General features: G+C 50.8%; 1 protein-coding gene across 2 annotated transcripts in view; it reads left to right on the plus strand.

The window, feature by feature from the left end:
- The window catches only part of Agpat3 (1-acylglycerol-3-phosphate O-acyltransferase 3), a 75,825-nt gene that overhangs the window by 11,462 nt on the left and 46,831 nt on the right, over nt 1-17,532 (plus strand). For both annotated transcript variants that reach the window (XM_050139966.1, XM_050139976.1), the window contains exon 2: nt 11,949-12,009. The gene's annotated coding sequence lies outside the window, so the exon portion shown is untranslated. The remainder of the gene's footprint in view (nt 1-11,948; nt 12,010-17,532) is intronic.

The following is a 17,532-nucleotide window of genomic DNA, read 5'->3' on the forward strand; positions in this document are numbered from 1 at the left end:
ATCACTGTAAGTCCCAAATAAACGCTTCTGTCTAAGTTGTTAAGGTGTTGTATCACAGCAACAGAAAAGTAACCGAGACAGAGAGATTGTGTGAGGTTGGAGGAATGTGTTTCTTAAGGAGGCTCTTAGTCTGGACCTGGTTTTTAAATTTTGTGTGCGTGTATGTTTATTTCCATGTGTGTGCACATGGGTGTGCATGTGTGTGGAACCAGAGGTTGATATCAGCCATTGTCCTCTTTTGCTCTCCATCTTCTATTTTTGAGACAAGGTCTCTTACTGAACTTCGAGCTCACTAATTTGCTAGGCTGCTTGTCTATCAAACCTTAGGCCTCCCCCTGTCCTTTGCCTCCCAGTACTGGGGTTACAGCTACAGTCTCTGGGCCTGGCTTTACATGGACCCTGGGGATGAAATTCAGGCCTTATCTTTGCAAGGCAAACCCTTTACCAGCCGAGCCATTCTCCCAGCCCTGGGATTTATCGGAAGATACATTTTAAAGACTCAGCTCCATCTCTGTAGTGAGCACCATCCTGTCCACATCCCCTTGCCCTGCTGGATGAGGCATCATTTTCCTGTGCCTCACTGATCTCCTCCACGGATCCAGGTACCTCACACATTGGGCTCCACGGCATCTCACTTTCCTGTGGACCAGAGGTTGGAGTGTCACTTGGGGTCACGTGGGGTTATTTCTCTTCACAGTGTGGTGCCCGGTGTGCAGTCTTCTGTGAAAGCCCCTCTAGGAAGGAACTGACTCCAGGTTCCTGTGGGGCCACCACCAGGAGTCAGGGTTTTTCTAGTTTGTGCCAATGGGGTTTCTTGACCATTTAAGACAACACATGAGGAGTGCAAGGGAGAGAAAAGGGGGAAGAAGGCAGAGAGAGATGGGTGCAGGGAAGGGAGATGGTGCCCATACTTAGAAGACAGAAATCCTCATGACTTTATCTTGGGATTATTACACCCTGGTGACCCTTCATCCTCTACTTTTAAGAAGTGCCAGACTCTGCTGTGGGCAGAAGATAACCGGGCCCTGTGCTCTGGAGACGAGGGGTAGATGTGGAGGGAAGTGAACCCCTGTGGCAATGTCTGGCTGTGCCACCTCCCACTTTTTCTCTCAATCATCAGGTTCTAGGTATGGAGCCATTCTCTCCCCTTACTTTATAATCCTGTGCTTAGCCAGGTGTGCTGACACACATTTAATCCCAGCACTCAGGAGGCAGAGGCAGGCGGATCTCTGAGTTCAGGTCAGCCTGGTCTGCAGAGTGAGCTCTAGGACAGCCAGGGCTACACAAAGAAACCTGTCTGGAAAACAAAACATGAAACAAACGGTCCTGTGCTTCATCCGGCCAGCGGCCCCCTCTTCAGCCAGTTTCTGTCTCCTGCGGGCACACTTGTATTAGCAAGGAGACTGTTTCTCTGGCCACTGCATCATGGCTGATTTTCATTTAGTTACTCAGCCTCCATGCATCCTTTATTCCCTCCCTCATTCAGGTTTTTCCACATGTTTTCTTTCTAGGCTGAGGGTGAAGCTTAACACACATTGTGTGTGTGTGTGTGTATGTGTGTGTGTGTGTATGTGTGTGTTATGAGAGACAGAGACAGAGACACAGAGAAACGGAGAGAGAGAGAGAATCTGTCAGTCGGAGTGTTATTCCCCAGGATCCATCCACCTGTTTTTTGAGCAGGGTCTCCCTGAATCTGGAGCACACAAGCCCCAAGACAGGATCCTCCTGACTCCACCTTCATGGTGCTGGGATTTCAAGTGCATGCCACCACTTTTTTTTTTTTTTAAAGATTTGTTTATTATGTATACAATGTTCCTCCTGCACATATACCTCCATGTTAGAAAAGGGCACCAGATCTCATTCCAGGTTGTTGTGAGCCATCATGTGGTTGCTGGGAACTGAACTCAGGACCTCTGAAAGAGCAGCCAGTGCTCTTAACCTCTGAGTCATCTCTCCAGCCTGCCGCCACTTTTTCTGTGGGTTCTGGGGACCAAAATCAGGTCCCCCATGCTTTGATGACAAAGCGCTTTACTGATCGAGTCCCCAAACTTAACTTTGAGTGTTTTCTGAGTATTCAGTCTTTCTTCCTGCAGAAGCCACTTGGCTCCACTCTTTGCTCTGCGCTGCTTTGCCTTGTATGTTTTGGGATATAGGATTGTCTTACTTCCTACTTACAAGGAAGTAAGATTTCTTCCTTTCCTTATTTATTTTTCTTCTTTTTAGACAGGGTCTCTGTGGTGCCCTGGCTGTCCTGAAACTCATTATGTAGTTCAAGGGTGGCCCTAGACTCATGACCCTCAGGCCACAAGCACTAGTTGGCCCTTGAGGGGTCTGCCTGTCCCCACCTCTCATCCTACCATCTCTAGGATTATAGACATGCACCTGTTATGCCCAGATCATGGAGTTCCCCAAAAACTGACTAGGAGACCGAGTCCTGTATTCAAGCTGAAGCTTGGACTCTGTCTGTCTGACACAGAGGTTGAGAGCAGGAGTCCAGCCCAGTCATAGTCAGAGGCTTTTTTTTTAATCATAGTAGAAGTTGGGGCGAGGGGATTTCCAGGGTTCAGGACCCCAATTGGCTGACATTTGTCGAGGGGTCTTGGCAAAAGAAGAATACATGAGTCCAGGTCAGAAAAATCTATCTAATCTTATCTAATGGTTGGAATGTCAGGTACTTTCCTATAGATGCTGATAGATGCTGAACCTCCCTGGGTGGTGTCAGCTATGGTTGGAACCTGGTGCTTCCTGCCATGGCAGTTGTGGGCAGCTGTGCAGCCTGAGGCCCACATACCCACTTTCTTCTGTGGGTCCTGGAGGTCTGAACTCAGGCCCTCACTCTTGAAAGGCAAGTGTTTTCCCATGGATCTGTCTCCAGGCTGCTGTGCACACATTTTGGGTGAGCGTGTCTGCAGACCCTGCAGGATTTATTTGTAATAATCTCGCCGTGCTCCAGACGAGAGCCAGGGATGGCTCTGAGCCACAGCTGTGTGGACATGGGATTACCAAGGAGGAACTCAGAGAGTGAAGAAACTACTGCTGGCGGTGGGTGAATGCCCGAGCCCAGCAGAGCTGAGCAGCGAGGAGCCCTAAGGAACAGCATGTGTAGCTGTGCCAAATGAGTCAGCTGTCTTGGGGGATTCCGTCCTGGTGTCAGACTGCCTGTGGAAGACACAACACACCTTCCAGGGGGTTTGGGTTAGGAAGGAACTCTTCTTTCTTCAGCTGTCTTTATCAAGGGCTCCCGACTCCCAGGGCACGTGGCTATGGAGGGCGCCTGATTTGTCTTAAGCCTTGATTTTCATCAACTCTGTGTCTGCCACAGACGCCGCAAGCAAGGTTATCATTTTAGTCGTGTTTCCCGCCGAGTCTCTGGCAACTGAAGAACCGCACACAAACCACAACCAGCACACACCAGTGACAGTTAAACACTATTGTTTCTTCTTATTTTAGATAAGATTCAGCCCAAGCTGTCCTTAAGGTTGTGATTTCCTCCCGGCTCAGGCGTCTAAGAGCTGGGATCATAGGTGTGTGCCACTTTGACGGTTAGCATTTAAAAAAAAAAAATTGTGTGTGTGTGTCCCCAAGGAGGCCAGAAGAAGGTGTTGAATCCCCTCCCCTGGAGCTGGAGTTACAGGTGGTTGTGAGCCACCTGATGTAGGTGTAATGGTTTAAGTAAAATGCAGGTCTCCAAGTGACGGCGGGCAGTGGGTCCTGAGACCATGGCAGGCCACGAAGGCACCACGAAGGCAGCTGGGTCCCAAGGCAGAAAGCTTGGTGGGTGACAGGAAAGGGGGTGGGCATGGCTTGCCTCTTCAAGGGACAGATACTGAGTCAACTAACTGTTCAACCTTGTGAACATGACTCTCTTTGTTTCTTTCTTTCTTCTTTTTTTTTTCAAATATTTATTTATTTATTATGTATACAATATTCTGTCTGTATGCCTGAAGGCCAGAAGAGGGCGCCAGACCTCTTTACAGATGGTTGTGAGCCACCATGTGGTTGCTGGGAATTGAACTCAGGACCTTTGGAAGAGCAGGCAATGCTCTTAACCACTGAGCCATCTCTCCAGCCCATCTTTCTTCTTTTTTTAAGACAGGGTTTCTCTGTGCAGCTCTGACTGTCCTGGAACTCACTCTGTAGACCAGGTTGGCCTTGAACTCAGAGATCCACCTACCTCTGCCTCCCAAGTATTGGGATTAAAGACATGTGCCATCATGCCAGACTGTGAACATAATAGCTCTTTAAGGGTGGCAAATAGTAATTCGAATACAGTTCTAAAAAGATGAGTATGTGGGGTGGGGAAGCCGGTGGATGGCTCAGCTGATAATTCTAGAACCCATGTAAAGAAGCCAGGCATAGTGGCACATGCCTGTAATCCCAGCACTGGGGAGGCAGAGACAGCTGGATCCCTGGGATCACTGGTCAGCTGACCTGCCTACTTAACAAGCTCTGGGCTAGTGGGGGTGTTTGGTTGGAAGCATCACCCCAGCCGCTGACACCCCTATACCCAAAGAGTCTGGAATGTTTGGTTGGGGCTTCATCCCAGCCCCTGGCATCCATTTTGGAATGCTTGGGTGGAAAGTTCCATTTCAAGCCCCCTTCCCTGGGAGTTACCTCAGTCTAGACTCTACCTCTGAAAAAGCCTGCCAAACGGTGACTCCTCCCCAGAGAGGATCAAGACCACTCCCACAGGCTATTTAAACTGCCCCCAGAGAACGAACACGTGGTCTTTCGGTCTTTTATTCCCCTCTCCGTGGCCTTCCCTGTTCTTTCCTCTCTCCGTGTTTTCCTGGAGGGCCACCCAGGAGCACTGGCATCCATTAAACCTGGACTTTTTCTAATTCGGTTTGATTTGGATTATTGCATTGGTGGAGAGGTTTGTTGGGCCGCAAAAACTTTAAAGGGGACCCTTCTCAAAAAAGAGGGTGGGACTAGAGGATGTTCAGTGTTGAGAACACTTGGCTGCCTCTGCAGAAGACCAGGGCTTGATTTTTAGCACACGGCAACTTAGTCGTCTGTAACTCCAGTTCCAATTCTGGTTCGATCTATAACCCCTCTTCTGACCTCTGTGGGTTCTTCCATGTATGTGGTGCACAGATGTAACACTCAGGCACGCGCATGCACACACACACACACACACACACACGATTGTTCCTGAATAACAACATCTGAGGGTGTCCTCTGACCTCCACATGCACACAAGCTTTCCTCTTATCACATCAGACTTGGGAAGTAGAATTTATTTAGTTTATTTTTCATCTTTTATTTTTTGGTTTTTCGAGACAGGGTTTCTCTGTAGCTTTGGAGCCTGTCCTGGAACTAGCTCTTGTAGACCAGCCTGGCCTCGAACTCACAGAGATCCGCCTGCCTCTGCCTCCCCCCACCCCTGAGTGCTGGGATTAAAAGTGTGTGCCACCAGCGCCCCACAGGAAGTAGAGTTTAAGTGAAAGGAAACTCCTGGGTGCCTCGCATGCCATGTTTCCTGACCCTGACTGAGGACCGCTCCTACCTATTCTTCATGATCCACAGACCTATTCCTGCCATCGCTTTTGTTCCTACCAGGGTCCTGGACCCCTGCCTACCTCTCTCCTGCTCTGTGAGCCTTGCTGACTTGACCTGCAGTCCCTAGCTTGTTTTAGTTCAGGACAGTGCTCACCAAGTCCACTCTAGTGAGTTGGAAGTCACAGTTTAGTGGCAGGTTCTGAGATGCCATCTCCTTTGCCGTGCATCTTGACCCTTAGTTTCCCTTCAGGATTTGCTGGGCCCTGCAGTCTCCCCTTTCCTCACTTGTGACATTCCCCATCTTCCCCTGGCTGTCCTTCTGCCCCTCCTTTATCTCTCTCTGTGTTAGGGTGCTCTCGTGTGCATGCGTGTACACACCAAGAATGCCATCACAGCTGCACCCATCTCTGCACCCTCTTCCCACTGTCCACTCTCCCACTGACCTGGGCATCAGTTAGACCACAAGCGCTGCATTAGACCCTGGCATGATCAGTGGGTGGGCACAGAAAGTGTGATGGACGCTCCTGGTTGGGTCTTCACAAGCACACTGCAAGTGAAGAGTCTCCAAGCTTTCTGCACAGACCACACAGGCCGCTCTAGCTTCTGACACTGCCATGGCTGCTGCGGTGGCTTTTCACTTTCATTCATTTTCTTGTTCTGAAAGCTGGCATGCTAAGGTTTGTGTAGCTACATCTCATGGTGAAATACCACAATAGTGTTGTGTGTGCCAAACCCTGTTTCTAAACTCTACAGTGAGGATGGGTGGCAGGTGACTGGCTGACAGTGTGGGGTGTTCTTCCCTGACCTCCCCTCTGGACTATGTTGGCATGACCCCAGACTTGAAGCTGGATCATGGGTAGTGTGCCCCAGGACACTGCCTCCCTTCTGACTGTAACCTCAATGCATGTGCATTCATCCTGTGTATGAAAGTGGTGTGCACATACGCATGGGGCCCCATGTGCATGTACTACGTATTGTTCGAATCCTCGCTTGGCTTCCCAGCAAGGCACCCTTCGGAAGCAGTGGTGTTGCAGTGGCTGCCACACTGAGAAGGGACAGCAGCCGCAGCTCAGGACTAAGTCTGAAGGAGATGTCTAAACCGGCCATGGTTTCCAGGGATTCCAGAACCTTCCTCCTCTGACCTGCTCCTTCCTGCTCCCTCCACAGGCAGCTGAAGAGAATGTGGTCCCATTTCTGTTCTCATGGCAGCAGCGCATGTGACAGCCATGCCGGGCACTCACCTGGCTGCAGGGACTTGGCTAATGTGTGGACATTAGCTCTGCCACCGTAGCCCTGCCCTTTGCCTCCTGGGGTGTTTGTCCCGCATATCAGTGTCACCCCAGTCCTTTTCCTTGTTGCCGGGTCACACATGGCTCAGCAATCTGAGAGTATTGCTCTGGTGTCTGTGTGCTCAAGGGCTCAGGTGGGTCCCTGTGTGTCTGTCCTTGTCCCTCTCTGCTGGCCCAGGATGGTGTGTGGGGGCTGTGCTTCTGTACCGCTGGGAGTGCTGTGCTTAAGCTCAGTGTGCAGGCCTTCTTAGCAGGGGAGGGGCTAACGGCCCGAGATGAGAATTTCCCAGTTCAATAGATGTGTGGAGACGGGTCACATACACATCTATTGCCTTGTGAAGCAAAACTGAGAAGCATATAATTACATTCACATAGGACAAGTTTATTAGTAGTGATTCTGCCAGTTGCTCCGTCTTCCTCCACCTCTACCAAAAGCAAAAGGTATAGCTGGGTGGCTGGCTGCCTCTGGCCACTAGCATGGTGTCAACAGACCTTGGTGATTATTGTTACAGTAAGTTCTTTGTGCTGTCCCTTATATGCATGGAAATGGAATTCATAGGCTGAACCTAGGACTTAAAAATGGCACCCACCTATGTGTGAGAATGCTTGGGCATATCTGTGTTGGCTGCAGAATGGTCCCCTCCAACTCAAGATGCCCAGGAAGGGCAGAGGAGAGGGTAGTTGCCATCCCTGGTGGGGTGGTCAGGGCAGAATTCATCTTCCTGAATATTGGTTAGCAGGCATTCTTGGAGATTCAGTGCCTGGGAAACCAGACACTGGGCCTCTCTAGCCATTTGGGAGTGAAGTTCTGAGCTCTAAGGATTGGTGCCTGGTAAGGCCTACTCAAGAGACAGCAGCGTGTCTATCCCTTCACTGTGACAACAGATAAGCAAACCTAATGGATTGGGAGCCAGAAGTGGGGCATGATCCCTAGGTTACATTTGGTAATATGCACATCTGGATGGATTACAGGAGGCAGCTGTCCAGCTCTGTCTGTCATCTCTGCTCTTGGGACCCTAAGGTGATTGTCCTCACGTGATTCCTGGATTCCTGGGACTCAGAATGAATGCCAGGCAGCCGTCACCCTGCCCAATTTCTCCAGTCCATGTTTGCCTGCAGCCGAGAAGGTCTGCATTTCCTTTCTGTGTGAGACCCTGAGCTGGGACAGCTCCATCACAGCCCAGACACACAACAGACAGGAAATAAGCCTCTACATGTGGCTGTGACATTAATGGTGTATTCCTTGTTCCTTCCTAGCTGTGATGTTCACCTCGGAGCTCTGCTCTGACCTCTCAAGGGCAGTTGTGGCCTAGGCCCTTTGAAGCATGCCCAGAGCCCCCACTTCTTTATCCACAGCCCTGGGATTCCCAGCTGAGCCCTGGGTCCTAGTGTCTGTGCTGCTGAAAAGTGGGTACCCTGTGTAGTGTTAGCAGCTAGACCCAATGACAGGATCTGTGTCAGCAGGCATGGACTTGTTCCTGTTTTCAACTCAGCTGAGTTTGGCCATCCCAAACAACCACAGAGCTGGGGCCAAGTCACATGTCCATCCCAGGCTCCTGGCACTTTCTTTTGGCTCCTCTGGCCTGGCTCCCCAGTGCCCCTCCCCACCTCCCATGCCCTAGAGAGATGTAGGTGGCGAGGCATTGGGTAATGCTTGTCAGTGAAAAGGCTTCTGGTGACCAACAACCCCGTATCAGGACGCGAGACGTCACTTTCTGCTCAGTGGAGCATGTCCTTCTAATCGCAGCAAGCTGTGGCCATTAGCTCCCGCCTGCCAGGGCCTAGCTTACCTGACTCACTGCTTGGGGCCCTTTTCCTGGCACAGCCTTTTTTCCCAGTGGCGCTGAAAGGTCTTGTGCTGGTCTCAGAGGCACAAAGAGCTAAGTTTGTCCTTGAGTCAGGGTGCTAGCTAATTTGTAACTTGTTTCTTCTCAGCTCTCCTTGCCCTCCATCACTACAGAGTTCAGAGTTAGCTGTCCTATGTTAGCTTTCTTTCCAAAGCGGAGCCCTGCTTTCCCCGAAAATGCTCCGAGTGTGTTCTGCTAGCGCAGTCTCCTTACTGCCCATGGCTCTAGAGGACTGGCAGCAGACTGTGTGATTCGGGAGCCGGAGGTTCTTCTGTCTTCCCTGTACAGCTGCCAGTCTCAGCTCCAGACAGAAGGAGCCTGGCAAAACGGCCAGGTGCCAGGATTGAGACTTGCTAGAGACACTCAAAAATCAGGCCTGAGAGTATTTCTGTGACATTTGGAGAAGATTACATGTGGATGGGCTGCTGGATGGTGTAAGGGGGGAGCCGTTTCATCCCCTATGTACTCACGGTGTTGTGGTTGTGAACAGTGCTGTTAGGAGAGCCAGGCCGGGGTATGGGCGTCAGGTAGTGCAGGGTTTGAAAGGAGACCCCAGAGGGCTCAGGAGAGAACACACGCATGTGTGTGTGTGCACCAGACATTTGGCAAATGCTAAATTTGCCTGGCAGTGTTGGCACACGACTTTAATCCCAGCACTCGGGAATTAGAGGCAGGTGGATCTCTATGAGTTCGAGGCCAGCCTGGTCTACAAGAGCTAGTTCCAAGACTGGCTCCAAAGCTACTACTGAGAAACCCTGTCTCGAAAAACCAGAAAAAAAAAAAAAAAAGAACAAAGCAAATCTAGATACTCTTAGCCAGATGTTTATTGCTATAGCTTCAACTCTTCAGAGTTGTTCATAAGAAAGCCGGAGAGCCAGGGGTGTTGCCTTACACTTGTAATCCCAGGATCTGGAAGACTGAGCCAGGAAAACGAGGAGATCAAGGCCAACCTTGGCTCCATAGCCAGTGTGACGTCAGCCTAGGGGACCTGAGCAAGGCTGTCTCAGAGGACTAGGGTACCTGAGCGAGGCTGTCTCGGAGGACTAGGGGACCTGAGCGAGGCTGTCTCGGAGGACTAGGGGCTGCCAGGATGCATTTCTAACGTACTGCACGTGGTGTGAAGTCAGCACTCTTGGTTTTGAAACGATGCTTGCTGTTTCCCTTTGATTTATTGATTAATATCAGGCTCTCCGGCTCCCCCGGGGAGACCCAGCTTAGCCATGCTCTTTGATGAGTCACTCGCTGGTTCTTCCTGGGGCTCTGGGTATGGGCGAACCTGACTTGTAAGAGATGGCCCAGTAATGACTCACTAGCTCACTCTCTCTCCCTCCTTTTTTTTAAAAACTGCCTCAAATGTGTTGGGCAGGGAACAGGCATCTCCTACTTCTGTTTTTCTTTTTCTCTTCAGGTCTTGACAGAGTCTGAGAGAGCTGGGATCCTGCTCTGATGTTTTCAGGGTCTCCCTGGGGGCTCTCTGAGCTTGGGTGACTTGTCTTTTAAGAGTTGCGTGTCTGACTTCCCACTTGGTTTTCTAGTTCTTAAGTAGATTCTCATCTACTACTATGATTAATTTTTGAGCCTCAAAATTTTTAATTAGATTTATTTTATTTTATTTTATTTTATTTTATTTTATTTTATTTTATGTGTGTGAATGTTTAGCCTGCATGTATGCATATGCACTTTTTGTGTGCCTGTGGATGGTTGTGAGCCACCCAGTGGGTGCTGGGAACTGATTCTGTGTCCTCTGTCGGTGCTCTTAACCACTGAGTCATCTCTCCAGCTCCTTCCTTTTTTAGTTTTTTTTGGGGGGGGCAGGGGTGGGTGGAAGAAGGTAGAGTAGAGTATCTCTGAGTAGCTCAGGCTAGCCTAGAAATCCCTGCATAGCCCAGGTTGGCCTGTGTTCCATCCTGTCCAGATAGACCAGTCCTTGGTCCTTGATGCGCATGTGAGGCATCCGATGGTTAGGTGTCGGTCATTTTATAGCGTCCAGGTAAGGGAGTGACACCCGATCCTTAGTTTGGTGTGTCCAGTAAGTTGCTGGGCCTGCTTTCCTGATAGGGTTTTGATGTATCCCCGTGTGCCCTCAGTCTCTGTTCACTGCAGTAACTGACAGGGTGGCTCTCTTCCGGTTCTTTAGATGTGTGATTTTTCAGGCTGCTAAACGGGTGGTACCAGGGCGCAGTTTCTGTGTTCCACCAGGGGCTGCAGTGACTGTCCTCCCTCAAAGTGGAGTCAAAGCTGCTTGTGAAATGATGTCTCTTAGCCAGGCACAGCCCAGACACCACTGTTTGTGCAGTCTGGAGTCACACAGCACAAGGGGAGAGAGGGTTTCCACTTGAAACCTGCCCTTTTTGTTTTTGACAGTCAGTAACCCTGACTGTCCTGGAATTCCTGACGTAGACTAGCCTGGCCTCACAGAGGTCCACCTGCCTCTGACCCTGTTGGGATTCAAGGTATGTGCCACAATGCCTGGCTTGACAAGAGTTTAAGCAGAGCTTCAGGTAGAAGCTCTCCCTCTCCCTTCTTGTGGTACTAGGGACACGATCCCAGGCCTCATATACCCCAGAGCTCTCCCCTGAGCTACACACAAGCTCTTTTACCTAGTTTTTGAGTGACCGTCAGTTTTTTTCTGTTTGTAGTTTATACTCTGTCCCCTGCAATGATGGCAGTCTTAGTTATGATCACTGTTTGGGACCCCCAAGAGCCGGAGAGCCCCTTTCCATAGTCAGCTCCCTCTTCTAGCTCACACGTTGCTGTGCAGCTCATTCTTGCTGATATTTATGATTCCATCTTGGTCATTTGTATTTTGTCAGGAGACCAGCTGGTTGCTCTGGTTGACCCTGCATTCCTGCGCTCAAGTGACCTTCCTGCCTCTGCTTCCTGCGGGCTGAGGTCACAGGGTATCTGAGAAGCCCGATGCTGTGGAGTGGGTGGGAAGGGTTTTTATACACAAGAAGTGGGCAGTGGCTCTGGGTAGGACAGCCTTGGGCAGAGAGAGGTTGTTCTGTTGTTTGGGGCAGATGCAGCCCACCTTCACTGCTTAGGAGCTGCAGGTCTCTGCAGCGGTCTCCAGGGTCCTGGGATGTATCTGCTGGCTGTCTCTGGGTTTGCTCAGTTGAGAGTCATCTGCTAGCCTCCTGCTAGCGGTGAGAAATAGTGGTTCAGCTTCTCCCTTTCCAGGGGCCATGATCCTGGAGTTGGCTTGAATTCCCGGGGAAGTTTCTACATAGCTCTTGCTTTTCCTCCTTGAGGGAAATTGCATCACCCAAGCCCTGTATGCCACATTCACGGCCATGTCTTTCTCTTCTAGGCCCTGCAGGTCGGACACCCTTGAGGACAGCCATCACCTGGCCCTGCTACCCCGTGCCTTGGTAAGTGAAGACAGTGTAGTGGGTTTCATGAGTTTGTTCCTGCAAGTCTGTGTGTTTGTCGTGGGCACAGCCTGGGTGTGAGTCCCCTGGGTGACATGGCCAGCTCCAGTTAGTGGAAGACCATCAGCCTTTGACCCCAAAATGCCCACAAATTAGATAGGGTTAGTGGGCCCACGGGAGCCCTGGGCATGGCCAGGCCTTAATCCTCCTGCTGATTTTGACCAGCAGTACATGCTTCAATGTGCTCTATGGTCTACAATTGTTTATCACTTGTCTGAGGAAGAAACTGTGAAGGGCGAGGATGCTGGGCTGAGGTGGCTGCCAGGAGGCTCTCGCATGGCGTCCCCTGGGCAGAATGGCTCCAGTAGCCCACTGGTCTCCTTGAGACCAGCTGACAGCCATCTGATAGCCAGAACCTGAGCATATGACCTGGGGGTCAGAGTTGCTTTCTGGAGGAAACAGGGTGGGTGCACCTCCTTCCGGAGGCCACAGGGACTAGTTTTGGTGGAAAACTGCCCTCCATAGCTGGGTCAGTCGGGAAGTGGGTTCTGTGCCACCAGACCTGAGAGCAAGAGCCCAGCACTCTGTGTGACTGGGAGACATCACTCCCTGCTCCTGTGCCCTCTTCCTTTGGAGCTTCGTGTCATCCCCAGGGCCTGTTAGTGAAGGAGCTCGAGCCACAGACTCCTCCTCAGTGGTCAAACCTGAATCAGGTAGCTGCCTGCTTTTCCTCCATGATCCAGGAGATATCTTCAGAGCGGGTGCTGCTCGTGCAGCTGATTCCTTGGTCCAGACTGCAAGTTCATGGTTTAGGTCAGAGTTCCAGTTCTTGGAAGGCAGTGGGCAGGTAGTTTAGCTTTCTGGGCCAAATTGTGGCCAAGGGTATGCTGAAACCCACTATTTTATTTCCAACAACAACAAACACATTTGTCTAAGTAGGAGCCGGGTCTTTGTGATAACACACAGCCGTTATCCCAGTACTCGAGAGGCTGTGGCAGGAGCAGCATGGATCTTGGCCTGTGAGGCTACAGAGTGAGACCCTGGCTTAAGCCCTCCCTCCCCCAAAATATAATTAGAACTACTGCAACCAAATTCTAGGTCAATACCTTTTCTGTTTATAGCTATGATCTCCTGAAAATAATTTCTAACCTCTCCTTTGTGCCCAAATCGAATGCTGGTCAGATAGGTGCCCACAGTAGCTCGGACTGGCTGGCGCTCTGGGCAGCCCCGGGCAGCCCCTCCAGCTTTATATACACACATGCACACATATTCCTGCTGTTTCTGCAAAGTAAACATTCCGCTTATACAGAGCCACATGGTTGTGGACCAGGACTTCTCACCAAAGGCATACAGATAACTCCAGTCAGGTCCCACCCAGACCAGTTGTGGGTGGGGCTGCAGGCTGCCCAGATGGGCCTGTGCTGGTGCTGTGACCCCTCTGAGTCTGGGGACAGGGGCAGAGTCTGGCATAGTTGTGTAGAAAGTAAGTTGTGAGAAGCGCTGGGTATCCCTCACCATGGGGACAGGGACTCTGGTTCTGTCACATCTGATGGCTGGGAAATGAGTTGGGAGAAGAGCCTCAGGCTGAGAACGTTGCTGCTTCTCAAGTTGGATCTATAGCACAGTATCCGTTGTCAGCTCAGTGTTCACAATGCACAGACCCCCAACTCTGAGTAAGAGCCAGGACAGGAACAGTCAGATGGCTGGGGCTTCATCCGTCCCCACTACCCATCACCATACTGAAATTTATGGCAACACATTTGTTTCCTACAACTGGCGTCTCTTGAAAGCTGTGCAAGGGCCAGCGACATCTCGTCAGTGAGTCAGGGCACTTCCTGTAAAGCCTGACGACCTGAGTTTGATACAGGAAACTACATGGTGGAAGGAAAGAACCGGCTCCTGGATGTTGTCCTTTGACCTCCACATGCATGCTGTGACAGGCAACACCAAATAAATGCATGTAAAATAATTAAAGAATTAAACAAACAAGGCTGTTCAGATAGCTAGTCAACACCCAAAGGGTGCATGCTCCAGGGACAGAGCCAGGATGGGTGCTGGGGTACCTGACATTCAGAGAGTCTTGGTGTGGGAGGAAGTTCTTTGAAGATCCGGGCCTCAGCGAGACTCTCCAGGGAGCGCTGGAGCCTTTACCGAACAGCGCAAAGTAATTGGCCAAAGGGGATTTGGTGCCAGCTGAATTAGCAGTTGGGAGGGGGTGGGGGACAGGAGGTGGTGTGTGTGTGGTTACCCAGAGACACACACACACAGGACTCCAGGAAGTGCAGCCTGTCCCTAGCAGAGCCTTTCTGAGTCTATACCAGGGACAGTTACTTCCCAGCAAGGCCTAGCCATCAAGCTCAGGCTGTTTCCAGTCAGGTTGGGAAGGGGGCAGAAATCTACAGAGGAGTGGAGCTTTCCAGAGGGGCTCTTCCTTGTGTCTCTTGGTGCAATAGGGAATAATTCTCATTCAAGTCATTTAAGCACTGCAGCCCAGGTGTGTTGCCCTTGTGACAAAGGTTGCAAGAAGGGAGCAGATGCTGGGTGGATGCCAGAGGCCCAATGTTCCCTCCAGAAGCAGAAAAGGGGAGTTTGGTAAAGGCTGAGACCACTCCCCCAACCACTGTACAGCGCCTGCATCTTGCTGTGCTGGGCAGGGATTATCTTTGTGTTCCCAAGGGTTGTGTGAGTGGAGCGCAAAGGGCACAGATGTCGCTGTCTAGTAATGGTAGACATCCTGCAAAGGAAAGAGCTTTTCCTGAAAGGAGAGATGAGTCTTATCAGTGCTGACTGAGTGGGCAGACTGACGCTGTGCAGACACAAAAGGTAGAAGCCTGATGTGTAAGCCAGTTAACTTTCTTCTCCACACTTAAGTTTTAATTATAGAAGTAGCATATGCTTGTAAAAATTGAACCAGAACCAAATATAATAAATAAAGCTATGTTCCTTACTCCATCTCGAAGCTCACTCTTCTGGGAGGATCCACAAGCCCGGAGTGGCTTGTAATTTATCTTCCAGAACTCACAAAAAGCTCCTAAGAACATACAAAGGGGCTAGGGCTATGCTGGTCGAGCACTAACCCAGCATGGACGAAGTTCCGGGCTTGATTCCCCAGCACTGCATAAAGCAGGCATGATGACCTTGCCTGTAATCACGGCAGCTCAGGAAGCAGAGGCAGGGGTCAGGAGTTCAAGGTCATCCTCTGCTACACAGCAAGTTTGAGAACAGCCTGGACTTGGCCTAGGTTGTACCTTGCTTCAAACAAGCAAACAAAAATTAAAACAAACAAATAAACAAACCAGGAAATAGTTCTCACCTGAAGCTATGTGGGGCAGCCGCCAGAGCTGGTTTAACTTTCAGTGTGCACAGACCCGCCTCCTTTAAAAAAGCCCTTCTTGTTTCACTAATGTCCTAACGTGTACACACTCTCACCAATGCCTGTTCCTGTGAACACACTCATGCACATAGCTGTGTGTTTCAGCCTTTGTGATGGCTCTGGGATAATTAACCCATGCCTGTGTTTAGAAGGCAGTGTAGAGCTGGCACACACTCATCTTCCCATGATGGCCAACTGGGGCCAGAATCCACCTGTCCAGATAACTTGACAGCCCCGGGCCTCACTGCCCTGCAGGCTGCCGCAGTAGGGCTGCCTCCGTGGAAGTGAACTTTGCCTTCCCTGTAACGCAGAACTTCCTCTCTGCATCTGTCACCCCCCCCCCCCCCCCCCCCCCCCCCCCCCCCCCCGCTGGTGCTGGTTGTAAGTTCCGAGGGTGACAAGTGGCTCTAGGAGGAGAGTGGTCTGGCCGTGAGGACTGCCTGTGTGCACCTTTCCAGCGCTAATGACCTGTGTGGATGGTGTCCATCAGCAGCACTCCTCCTGCAGCAGCCCTCTGCGGGCCATGCCAGGTGCACTCGGCCTCCCTCTCCTGTTTTTCTTCTCATGGCTGCTCTGATTGAGTGTTCTGAGTCTTGTCTCATGGCCACCATCTGCTCAGCTTTGCCCAGTCCCGTAGTGAAGTGAGCCAGTAAGATAACGCTGCATTTGAACCTGGGCTCTACAGCGCTCGCTCGCACACCCCGCTAGGCTGGGCGGGCTTTGTATGGTAAACTATGGAAGAGGACGGCTGCATTGTGACCTGGTTGTCCTCATTGCCGTGGGCCGTGTCTTTCCCCTGGTCACTGGAGGGGTGTGTGGGCTGGAGTCAGGAGGAGAGTTTACAGGAACACAGGAAAGTGGAGAAGTGTGTGGCCTCCAACACGGATGGTGAGGTTGGGCACGGGGCCACAGATGCTAGCGTGTGAGTCCTCACGGCGTTTCTGCATCTCACTGGCTTCCTTGTCTCTCTGGAGGGAAGATAATTTTTTCTTCTGAGGAATTCTAGCTGTTGTGTAGGCCCTGGGAGAGGCTTGGGGGCTGAATGGAACCCTGAGGAGATGGGTTGTGTTCACGGAAGCATGGCACTCCACACCGAAGCCTTGTGGGATGCACTGTCTCTTAGACTGGCGTTGAGAACATCTCAGGTTTCCTGAGACAGTCCTGTTACCCACCAACACTGAAAACTCATGTATTTTCTTCCTCTGACCTCTGTTTAAGGTGAGCTCTAGTAATCCCCCTGCCTCAGCGTCCTGGATGCTGAGGCTTCAGGCAAGTGTAACCCGACCAGTTCTAACTTCCTGTCCTTCCTCACACAATGGCTGTGGATGGGCTCCAGAGCATGAGCCACAATGATAGGTGGCCTTCAGCACTCTTGGGTAGACTTCAGACCTGCTCTTCCTAACATCTCATAATACTATCCTGTTATTTCTCTCCCTTTATCTTTTATTGTCAATAGTCACATTGATTGACTTTCTGTGGTTCACCTTCCTGTGTCCTGGACAAAGCAGCTTTGATGGCATTTGGGTTTGTTGCATAAGTCCAGGCTAATCTGCAGGCTGTCTTATCTACTCTTGAGTGAGATGGGCCTTTTCAAAGGGCCCCTCTCGTTCCTGGAACTTCCTGCATCTCCTGTTAGTAATGTGCTGGCTGGAGCAAGGTGCCAGAGCAGAAGTGTCAGCTCAGGTAACTTATCGTAATGCATACATCGAATATCATAAATTGACTCCTGCATGACTGTCTAATCAGGAAGTACGTTTGAGCTTTGTTAGGCAGCAGTCCAGTGTTCACACCAAAGAAATGCTGTAAGCCCATTGGATTTCCTCAGAGCTAAATGTTATGGGCTGTGGCCTTGGAGTGTTGCCCGCTCTGCCGGCCAAGCTCCTGGAAGGGACTTCATTCTCGTATTCCTGCGAGCTCAGGCCTGGGCCTCTTGGTGGAAGAGCTTTCGTTGGGGAGTTAGATCTGTCATTCTTCTCAACCAGGCTAAGTCCATTTGGCAGTGTTAGGAATTGGTTTTATTTGTCACTCTAGGAGGCACTGGGATCCTGGCTTCCTATGGGTGGAGCCAAGGATGAAGCTAACCACCTATATAACACACATGCAACCAGCCTTGCCATGGGGGTTGACCCCTCCAAAAGGTTGGAGTGCTA

The sequence above is a fragment of the Alexandromys fortis genome, unplaced genomic scaffold (assembly GCF_014885135.2).
Source record: "Alexandromys fortis isolate MF-2015 unplaced genomic scaffold, M_Fortis_MF-2015_v1.1 scaffold_9, whole genome shotgun sequence".
Classification (NCBI taxonomy): domain Eukaryota; kingdom Metazoa; phylum Chordata; class Mammalia; order Rodentia; family Cricetidae; genus Alexandromys; species Alexandromys fortis.